This window comes from Nilaparvata lugens, chromosome 6 (assembly GCF_014356525.2).
Source record: "Nilaparvata lugens isolate BPH chromosome 6, ASM1435652v1, whole genome shotgun sequence".
Classification (NCBI taxonomy): domain Eukaryota; kingdom Metazoa; phylum Arthropoda; class Insecta; order Hemiptera; family Delphacidae; genus Nilaparvata; species Nilaparvata lugens.
This window is the reverse complement of record NC_052509.1, coordinates 57,371,614-57,382,821: the sequence shown is the minus strand read 5'-3', so window position 1 is coordinate 57,382,821 and position 11,208 is coordinate 57,371,614. Positions and strand designations below refer to the sequence as shown.

At 37.5% G+C, this 11,208-nt stretch overlaps 1 protein-coding gene across 6 annotated transcripts in view; it reads left to right on the top strand.

Moving 5' to 3' along the window:
• Positions 1-11,208, top strand: part of LOC111058112 (carboxyl-terminal PDZ ligand of neuronal nitric oxide synthase protein) — a 291,989-nt gene that overhangs the window by 212,296 nt on the left and 68,485 nt on the right. The gene's annotated exons all lie outside the window — the stretch shown is intronic.

Below are 11,208 nucleotides of genomic sequence, written 5' to 3'. Positions count from 1 at the left end.
GAAATATAATTGATCATTTTGAACGAGAATGAACAGTTAATCAATAAACCTGTATCAGCTACCGTCTATAGAAGGCATTGACAAGACTGAGGATCGAAACGTTGTTCTCCTATCTTTCTCCACTGCCATTAAAACGTGGATCTCTCTATAGTGACTCATCACTCATGAATTGTACAAAGTAATCTCGGTAACAATAAGTATCTGGTAAATCTTTGACTTACCAGATTTCAATAGTTGGGTTTTTTGAATTGAATTTAGCTGTGTCGTTCACAAGTTACAGTAATTCTGATTGTACGTGATAAATAGAATGAAATAACGCAGATTGAAAACAGTAGAGATAATAAGGGGATTCTGGCGCCACCAGCAATGAGCAGCCTAATTTAACCTAACCTAACATAACATAACATAACCTAACCTAACCTCCTCCTCCTCCTCCTCCTCCTCCTCCTCCTCCTCCTCCTCCACCTCCTCCTCCTCGTTGATAATAGTGTTGATAATACAAGAGGAGGAGGAGGAGGAGGAGGAAGAGGAGGAGGAGGAGGAGGAGGAGGAAGAGGAGGAGGAGGAGGAGGAGGAGGTTAGGTTAGGTTATGTTATGTTATGTTATGTTATGTTATGTTATGTTATGTTATGTTATGTTATGTTAGGTTAGGTTAGGTTAAATTAGGCTGCTCATTGCTGGTGGCGCCAGAATCCCCTTATTATCTCTACTGAAAACTGATTGTTTTAGTAGTAAGCGTCGGGCTTAATGTTACTTATTCTGCATCCCCAATAAAATAAGGATGTGTTGAATATTGGCATGCTACTAGGTTGCAACTCTATTTAATTTATGGGAGCGTTAACGTTCACCAATATCTTGCCAAGATTCGCTAAAAGGTTCCTACAAGATCTGTTGTTTCATAAGAATCATGGCTTGTAAAACTAATAGTAAATCTATCAAGTCGTTTCACTGACCTGGTTTTATGTGGCCCAAAGTTTTTCTTGTCTCTCATAAGTTGTCTCTCTCATAAGTTAGCCTGAGCTAATGTGGGTAAGTGCTAACATGGAGCACTTCTGATAGCATTCAGCCTTTGAGAGTAAATAGGCTTGTCAAAGTGGAGAGGTTTTGTGCAGATTGGCGTAAATTTAGCGTAAAAATAGAGGAGCTCCTGGGCTCTCAGAGGAATAGACCAGTTACACTGCCTTTGCAATTTCGTTCCTCCCTGTTGGTCCTTTTCAATGACTTGTTTGAAAGGCATTCCAGGCATTGCAGCACAATTCAGGTTGTCCCTCGTTGCTCCTGGAAGATGTCTTTTTAAAAGTAATTGAGGAAACATTTATCTTGGGAGATAGAGTGGGTTGAAGAATGCAGCTTGAAAGAATTCCTGAAGGGAGTAGCTACTTTTGAAGTTGGAATTTTGAAAATGGTGAGCTCGCTTCTAAAATGTCTCATTGCAGAATTCAATATCATGGTTTATTCTTCCAAGATATTTCATCATCAATCTTTAGAGGGGCGTGCAGATTTTCGCACAGTTTACTTCTCATCAGCTGATGCTTAGGCCCTGTTGCACAACAGCCGGTTCAATTTTAACCGTGATTAACTTTATGAGAACCAATAATTAGAGAAGGCGTTTTTGAAAAGACGGGTAGTATCATATTGTGCCGTTCATACACTCTCACCCCAACAAAACAGTAAAATTCGACAATAGTCAACAGTATTCGGCCTGAGATAACAGTAGAAGTTGCGACATAAACGCCCTATACCATGGAATATCTAGTTACGCTATTGTTTCTCTATTTTACTATTGAGTAACTATGAGAGTTTCTTACTCTCTGAGCCAGTTGCACAAAAGCCTGTTAAATTTTAAACGTAATTAATCCCACGAGAACCAATCAGAGAAAGCGTTTTTGAAAAGACGTCTTCTCTGATTGGTTCTCGTGGAATTAATCACGGTTAAAATTTAACCGGCTGTTGTGCAACCGGCACAAAGCTTATTATATCTGTACAGAAACAGTAAGATACAAATATAATAAGAATAGCAACAGCTGATGAGGCCACGTGTTTCTGGAGAGATATCTCCATGTTCATTTATTTACTCAATCATTACAGACTAATGATGCTCAAATAATAGAGTAATAAAAGAGTTATAGACGCACAAATCTTCAAATACAATCTGTTTGGAAGAGCACAACCACTAGCTCCGTAGACAAAGCCATAGCGCATGACAGGTGGTTGATGGCAACAGGTAGGGCTCCTACACCAATAAAAACACTAACTGATATGGATCAGCTGGAATCAAAAAAATTTTACTTTCTTATGCCCTATTACCATAGGTAAGGATAGTATTGCTTTTCGAAAAAAATTAAGGTACCCAACTTCTAAATTTCTATAAGTTTCAAGGTCCCCTGAGTCCAAAATAGTGGTTTTTGGGTATTTTTTTGTGTGTGTGTGTATATATATATGAGTGTATGTGCGTCTGTGTACACGATAGTCTATCTCATCTCCCAATTAACGTAATGACTTGAAACTGGGAACTTAAGGTCCCTACACTATAAGGATCCGACACGAACAATTTCGATCAAATGCAATTCAAGATGGCTGCTAAAATGGCGAAAATGTTGTCAAAACAGTATTTTTCGCGATTCTCTCGAAAATGGCTTCAACGATTTTGATCCAATTCATACCTAAAATAGTCATTGATAAGCTCTATCAACTACCACAAATCCCATATCTGTAAAAATTTCAATCTATGCAAAGTTTTATTTTAGATTCTCAATTATCAGGCTTCAGATACAATTTGAACAAAAAATTCCAAGTGCATGATTGAGCATGAAAATCTATACAATATTAATTAATGTTCAGTAACATTTTCACCTTAAATTGAAAATAAGCTAGAAATTCGAAAAAATGTTATTATTTCAATTGCAAACTGTTGGCAACTGTTGATTCTATTAAATCATTCACTATGAAGAGATAGCAGACTTCGTCTGTCCCAGCGTTATAGTCCTGTCACCAGCTTGCTTGGATCTTTGAATAGTAGACTTGAGATGCGCGTCTAGGTGAACACTAACGTCAGGTGATAAATTTTCATAACAGCAAGGAAAGTTGTGTGAGTGCGCCAGGTCAGATTTTTCAAGTTTTAATGAATAAAAGTCTACAAATATTCTTGTGTGCGGGTATCGAAGGGGTTCGAAGAACAAAAACTCTTGCTCGTATGAATTTTTCCAATTTTCCTAGAAGTGTTTCTCCAATCCGCCGTGTTTTCATATACGACAGCTCAATTCATCCCCTAGTATTCTTCAAATTTAAGCGACTCAAGCGCATGTTTTGAAATGGTTATTGCATGAAAAGGACGAAAACAAGGCCCTTGAGTTCGCGAGAGTTATTGCGTGTGCCTGTATACCTTGACGTGTGCTGTGAAGAGCTCGTACTCGTACGATGAGCTAGCTCTCAGTAATGCTCACTCGAGTATTGTTTCTTTGCCAATTTATCTTTCAGTCCGACAGTTAATCTTCCAGCACTCAGAGAGACGCTCTTTTCTGAGGATGGAGAGAGATAGATAGATAGATATATCAAATAGATAAACAGAGAAAGGAGAGGGGATGGAGAGAGATGTCAGATGAGGAAGAGAAACAATTGTTGATGAAGAAGAGGTTTCCTACTTTCCTCTTGTTTCTCTTACACTGTTCGTTACCATTCTGTTATCAAACCTCGTTTCTCTCATCATTTCTCACTCAAAATAAAGGATTTTTTTTTCTTTTCACAAAAGCATAGAATTATAGTTAACTAGCCGTCAGGCTCGCTTCGCTCGCCATATCCGTCTAGCCAGGGGGCTCCGTCCAAAAATGAGATCAGCGGGCTCGCTTCGCTCGCCTGCATTTTTCTGTGAGCATGCTTCGTTCCATCAGGAAGTCAAAGTACTGATAAAACGCAGAAAAGCTGAGAAACACGTTGGAAAAACGCTGATTTTGGGCGTATCTTTAATGAAATATTAAAGTCACCTCATTAGAAAATTTTTAGACCCTAGCTTAACTTCTGTACCAAATTTGAAAAATTACTGTCTCTTACTTGATGGAATAACTGAGAAAACGCAAAAAACCGCTAATTTTGGGTTTATCTTTGGCGTTATTTCAAATTCCTTCTAACACAACATTATTACACCCTAGCTGAGCTCCTGTACTAAATTTGAACAATTTCTGTTCATTTGTTCTCGATGAAACTGAGAAAACGCTGGAAAACGCAGTTTTTGGGCGTATCTTTGGATTTTTTTTCAAATTCGTTCTTAGTGCGCCTCTAAAGGGCCAACTGAACATACCTACCAAATTTGAACGTTTTTGGTCCGGTAGAATTTTAGTTCTGTGAGTGAGTGAGTGAGTGCCATTTCGCTTATATATATATATATATATATATATATATATATATATATATATATATGAATTAAAACAGGAGACACGATATAGGAGTCTGTGCTCGGTTGAGAAAGGAGACTCAGTCTCCGAAAATTTCCCCCATTTCTAATGTAAGTTTTTTCAATCTATTTATATCGTGTCTCCTGTTTTAATGTATATTACAAACTTTAAAGTGTCTTCTGTTATGTGCTATATATATATATATATATATATATATATATATATATATATATAGAGAGAGAGAGAGAGAGAGAGAATTTATAATCAGGTATGATCCACTTCGAACCACTAATTTCAATATAGTTTACTCCATTCCTGATGAAAATCTCTGGAATCAAGTCATCCACAATTTTGAATATTCCGTTATTTTTTAGGGAATTTGATGTTAATTGTTAATGAGATGTTTGTGAGAGCCTTGTGACCTAGATCAATCATTCATAATTTAATCTCAAATGAAAACTGTACGAGTCATATCACCAGTCACTACTGTGACGTACCTTTATTGGAAAAGAAACAAAACATTATACAATCCTATTGTATTAAGCGAGCAATTTCTGTATATCTGTTTATGTTTTTCCATTTTTCTATCTGGTTATTAGGTTATCTGGTTATATGGTTATCTATGTTCAACGGATCTCGGAAACGGCTCTAACGATTTTCACGAAATTTGGAATATATTAGGTTTATGATATCAAAATTCGATTGCACTAGGTCTCATCCCTGGGAAAACTCGCTGGAATACATGAAAAGGATAATCAATTAGCTTATCTAGCGAGAAATCTGGAAATTTTAATTGACTCGATCAAAATACAGTAATGTGATTTGTTGACAATATTATCATCTCACAATATTAGCGTCAAAATAAGCAGTGAACCCCGGAATCGGGAAACTTGACTAGAAACATCTGTTGCCAGCATTTTGGAATAGAACAAGAAAGGGCAGCTTCCAAGAAGTAGTAAGTATGTTGATAAATGGAAACCTAGCGAGATTCAGTGGTCGTGATGTGTAGGAGGACACATGTTATTAAGACAGATGTGAGCCCGGCTTGAGTGGCGGGCAGCTGATCAACCAATAAAACGACACTGAATACGATGTTAACAAAACGTAAATAACTACGAAAATAATACATTCTATTTCAAAGCACTTCCATCAACAGCGTCCTACTCTGGTCGAGTTGATTCTCTCTTCTCTAGTCTTGTCTGTCCTTTGAAACTTTCAATACTATGCACTGGATAACAATCATATGATTCACGGCATTGTTGTTTGTAGATGGTGTTAAATCTATTCTTGAAACTGTATCCTAGTAAAGATTCTATTTCGAGACAAAAGAAATGAAACTGTGAAATATACCTCGAGATGGGCTCACACTCATTGGCATCTTATATCGCGATAATAGTATAAGGACGGGAAGGGCTACAAATTAGCATAGGTAATTTTTTCACTTTTGCGAAGTGAAGAGCTACAAGACTTAACCTATTTCGGACTATGTGTAACCATATCTAAATTGGGGAGAGGATTAGCACAAGGTTACCTTATTTTTCCTCTCCCTATCATTTATATGATGTATACTTATTATATCAATCAATAAAGAATAAAGAATAAAGGGACCTTTTGCAGGCGAGAATGATGTTTCTAGACGAGGCGTTAGCCGAGCACTGCAAAAGACATTCACGTCCAAGTAACTTACACTATTTTTTGTCATAATAATCTAGAAAATAATAATTGAGAAACAGAGAACATTACCTGCTAGTGCTGACATTACTAAATGCATTCTATAAACATAACCTAGTTTACAAGTTTCGAATCAGGAATTCCTTGATTGTAGTTGACAAAACTTCCACCTGGAGCGCAAAAAAGCGGTGTTTTGCTGATCCTAATTCGGAACAAGGAAACATACTCGTTGTAAAGAGAACATGATATGATTATATATGTTTAATACTCATATTATGATTTTATTACAGTATAGTATGCTGTAATGAGAATCATATGTTTATATGATCTGCAAACAGTTGTTTACCGGCTTGATTTAATGGATGTAAAACAGCTGAAATTGAATGACAATGGAAAAAAAGTTTTTTTTTGTCATAGTCATTCAATCTCAGCTGTCTTCCATGCATGAAATCAAGCCGGTAAACAGCTGTTTAAAGAGAACATGATATGATTATAGATATGTTTAATAATCATATTATGATTTTATTACAGTATAGTATGCTGTAATGAGAATCATATGTTTATATGCTCTGCAAACAGTTGTTTACCGGCTTGATTTCATGCATGGAAGACAGCTGAGATTGAATGACTATGACAAAAAAACTTTTTTTCCATTGTCATTCAATTTCAGCTGTTTTACATCCATGAAATCAAGCCGGTAAACAGCTGTTTGCCATATAATTCTCATTACAGCATACTCTACTGTCTACTCAGCATACTCTAGCGACAGACGACGATATCATCATCTGTTTTTCCAAGGATGAATTATCCTTCTCATGTCCTTCAACGAGTTTTCCCAGGGATGAGGCCTAGTGCAATCGAATTTTTATATCATGAACCTACTATGTTCAAAATTTCGTGAAAATCGTTAGAGCCGTTTTCGAGATCCGTTGAACATAAATGACCAGTTATAAAAATAACCAGATATAAAAATATAAACAGATATACAGAAATTGCTCGCTTAATATTATATGATGACACTGGACTCCACTTACAAGATATTAATGATGAGAGAAAATCCTACAGAAATTTCCCAGTTATTGAACTGTATTTCCCACAGCTAGAGAGTAAAATCTCACTAAGCATTTGTCGTGCTTTCTCATAAAACGATCCACTCAAGTGTACTTCTACAGTGATGATCACAAAATAACCATTCGTGCCATACTTAATTGCAAACCCCATTCTAAAACTGCGACTAACCTCTCCGTACTTGAACAACTGAAGTCAGAAACAGGTAATTTTTAATTGGTGGTCATGATTAATTAACACGAGACCCGTGTGTATGGAAATTAACGAGCAGTCGTTCTGTGAGTGGCAGTGGTTAACAAGCTTTGAAATTCTGACACACGAAAAACGCGCACCTGAAGAAGAAAATGGAAACGAAGAAGAAGAAGAAGAAAGAAGAAGAAAGAAGATGATGATGTTGATTTTGAAAAAGAAGAAGAAGATGGTGATGATGATGAAGATGAAGAAGAAGAAGAACGAGAGGGAGAAGATGATGATGATTAAGAACAAGATGACGAAGAAAAAGAAGAAGAAGACGATGATTATTATTTTCAAGACATAGAAGAAGAAGGAGGAAAAGAAGAAGAATATAGAAGAAGGAGGAAAAGAAGAAGAATATAGAAGAAGAAAAAGAAAAAAGAAATGAAGAATATAGTAGAAGGAGAAGAAGAAGAAGAAGAAGAAGAAGACGATGATTATTATTTTCAAGAAGTGGAAGAAGAAGGGGGAAAAGAAGAAGAATATAGGAGAAGAAATGAAAGAAAAAGGAAAAGAAGAATATAGGAGAAGAGAAGAAGAAGAAGAAGAAGAAGATAATGATGAGGGAGAAGAAGAAGAACGAGAGTAAGAAGAAGAAGATAATGATGAAGGTGAAGAAGAAGACCGAGAGGAAGAAGAAAAAAAGAGAGAAGAAGAAGAAGAAGAAGAAGAAGAAGAAGAACAAGAACAAGAACAAGAAGAAGAAGAAAGAGGAGGTAGGTTCGCGACTCTGACTATATGACAAGGTCTCATTTGCTGCCGACTTTAATTTTAGTCTCTGTGTGTCTGTTGTGTTCTGGCAAGCGGCTTGTTCGTCCTTTCGATTCTTCACAAAAGTTTGGCGTTGGTTCGCATTATTCGCGACAAAGTGGCGCTCTCAACATTTTTCGTGCAATATTTGTCTCAACAATTGTATTCTGAATTGTGTGACAACGAATTTGTGGTCACATACTGCTTGTATGTTTTAGTGCTTTCAAAAATGTTGATAAATTCCGTGAAAGAATACAATGAGATGGGTTCTAAAGAAAAATATGATCAGATTAGTAGATGATGCTTCAACTTTGTTTAGGAACTATCTCCAGTTAATCAGAACTTTTCCGAATCAATGTGAGATTTTTAAGATTGTTGTTACAATGTGACATTCGATTCACATTTCCTGCCATCAAAGACATATTATTTAGTTAGCTAAACCTCCACCCAAATCTTACTCTGACTTGATGAATCTCATTAGACAAGATTTGATTTCTTACCTTACCTTGACGAATGTGGCATGAATGAATTGCCTCACATCCATGAGTCCCAAGCAGTAAAATTTGACTGTTCGGTTCGACTCAGTTTGAATGAAATGTTGATATAGATTCTTCACAAATCAGTTTCTTCAAAAATCAAAACGCTGCATGATCCATCAAGACAATTGTATTTATTCAGCGTATGGAGCTACGACACAAATCTTTATGTTGTCTATCACAAGTCACACATACAAACAATGAAGTCATCTTAGTCACAAGTTTAGAAAAAAAGGTGGAACACAAATGAAAAGACATTTTCAAAAGTTATAAACATACATCTAGTCGATTTAAATATGCCACTGCATCTGGTACCAGGAAGTCAGTCATCCAGCCTGCCCTCGTAAGCTGTTCTTGTGCACTCTTCTACAATGTGTCTTATGGTTTGTACAGCGCCACACTCACAAAAAGGCGCCTTTGGAGCCTTTCCTCACTTGTGCAACGCATAGGCACATCGCACATCACCCATGCTGAGTTCGGATCCTGTTAAGGTCTGGCCACAGTTTGCGTGACAAATCAAAACCTGGTGGCTTTTGGGTGATACATGGGACAAGATCGATTTGCCTTGCATGCCACTCTTGTTACCAGGCATCTGTTACACTGAATTCACCATTCAGAGCATGTAATGCCGTTCTGGAGGGAGGCTTTCGAGCTTTCGAGACGCCAGGCGGATTTGATTGGCATGTTCTATATCCCTATGTATTGACAAGTTTTGATTTCTCAGGATCTTGTTGAACTCTCTTGTTAGAGAATTCATGCATCGGAGGTTGGAGGGTGGAATGTGACTCAACACCTGTAGCCATTCTATAGGCGTCGATTCTATGACACCAGCAATCATCGTCAATATCCAACCATCCAGTATTCAACTGAGCATAAACCCTGCGCACATGTGAGCTATTCAGCCACAAAACTCAGCAGTTGAGAACACGAGACCCAGGGCTGAAGAGCGCAATGTAGAAGCTGAAGCTCCCCAAGAAGAGCTCCCACAGAGCTTTTGGATGATATTGTTTCTGGACTTCAGCTTCTCCCCCATTTTTGTAAGATGCTTCTTGAAAGAAAGCGTCCTGTCAAGTACTACGCCCAGGTATCTAGGTGCTTTGCAATGAGTGAGCCACTTGTCTTCAAATTGCATCTTTGTTACCGAGATGAAAGCATGCAACCTCGGTTTTACTGGCATTCGGTTGGGGGCGTCATCTGCGAAAATATTTTCCCAGTTTCCCCAAGTCAGCTGTAAGGGTATTTTCCGTCTCCTCAGACGACCTGCTCTGAGTTGTTAACACCCAATCATCAGCATAGCCATATTTCCTTGATGTTATCTCTGGCATGACTGCAATGTACAGACCAAACAAGAGAGGGGCCTGAGATGGAAGCATGCAACCTCGGTTTTACTGGCATTCGGTTGGAGGCGTCATCTGCGAAAATATTTTCCCAGTTTCCCCAAGTCAGCTGTGAGAGTCTTTTCCGTCTCCTCAAACGACCTGCTCTGAGTTGTTAACACCCAATCATCAGCATAGCCATATTTTCTTGATGTTGTCTCTGGCATGACTGCAATGTACGGACCAAACAAGAGAGGGGCGAGCACTGACCTTGAGGCAGGTTTGATAAGACTTTTGTATCATTAATTGGACTAACCAATTAGATACAGATTTATCAAAACGCTGCATGATCCATCAAGACAATTTATCGTATTTATTCTCTTGATAAGACTTTTGTACCATTGATAAGACTTTTGGTCCGTCTAATTCAATGCATCCAGACATGTAGAAGCTCATTCTACATGTAGAAGCTCAGGTACACAGTTCATCATCTCAGCAAACACTATATTAACCATCATTTGCGTTAGGACAGTAGAAACATTCCAAACAGATATAACACCCAACATGAACTACCAGTTTTTTAAAAACAAATCGAGATACTACTCCCAGTTGCAACACTATTATCAATCTTACACTTTATCAATCTTTCAGTGAACTGAAAGCTTGAACGTTGAGCAGCAGCGTATAGTGTGGCTGAAGCCCTACGATTGGTCATTAGCTGTGAATCAATGGAGGTAGAGCTCGACTGTCATTGGCCGAGACTAGACACGTATTCCAAATATAGTCATGAGAACCGTTAAACAGCAATGAATAGCATTCAATTTTGTTTAACGGTTCAAACAACAGTATCACTCCGGCGTATATAGTCTCGGCCAATGACAGTCGAGATCTACCTTCATTGATTTACAGCCAATGGCCAATCGTAAGGCTCCAGCCACACTATATTCTGTGGTTGATGGTTTAACTAGTATCTTGAATTGTTTCATTAGATTAGTGGTGACAATGTCCAGGCACTTTCGCTCGATATATATCACCTCGAATACATCACAAAGTCAACTAAAAATATTCGATCATTCAAATACAGATGGGAATTACTGAGATATTGCATTCATTCAAATGCTAATGAATTAATGATTATCATTTAAAGCATTTAATTTGGATTTTCGTTTAATAATGATTATTTATTCATTCAAATAGTTTTTTATGGAATCCGTTCATAATGTGATTCTATTTTACACTTTCTT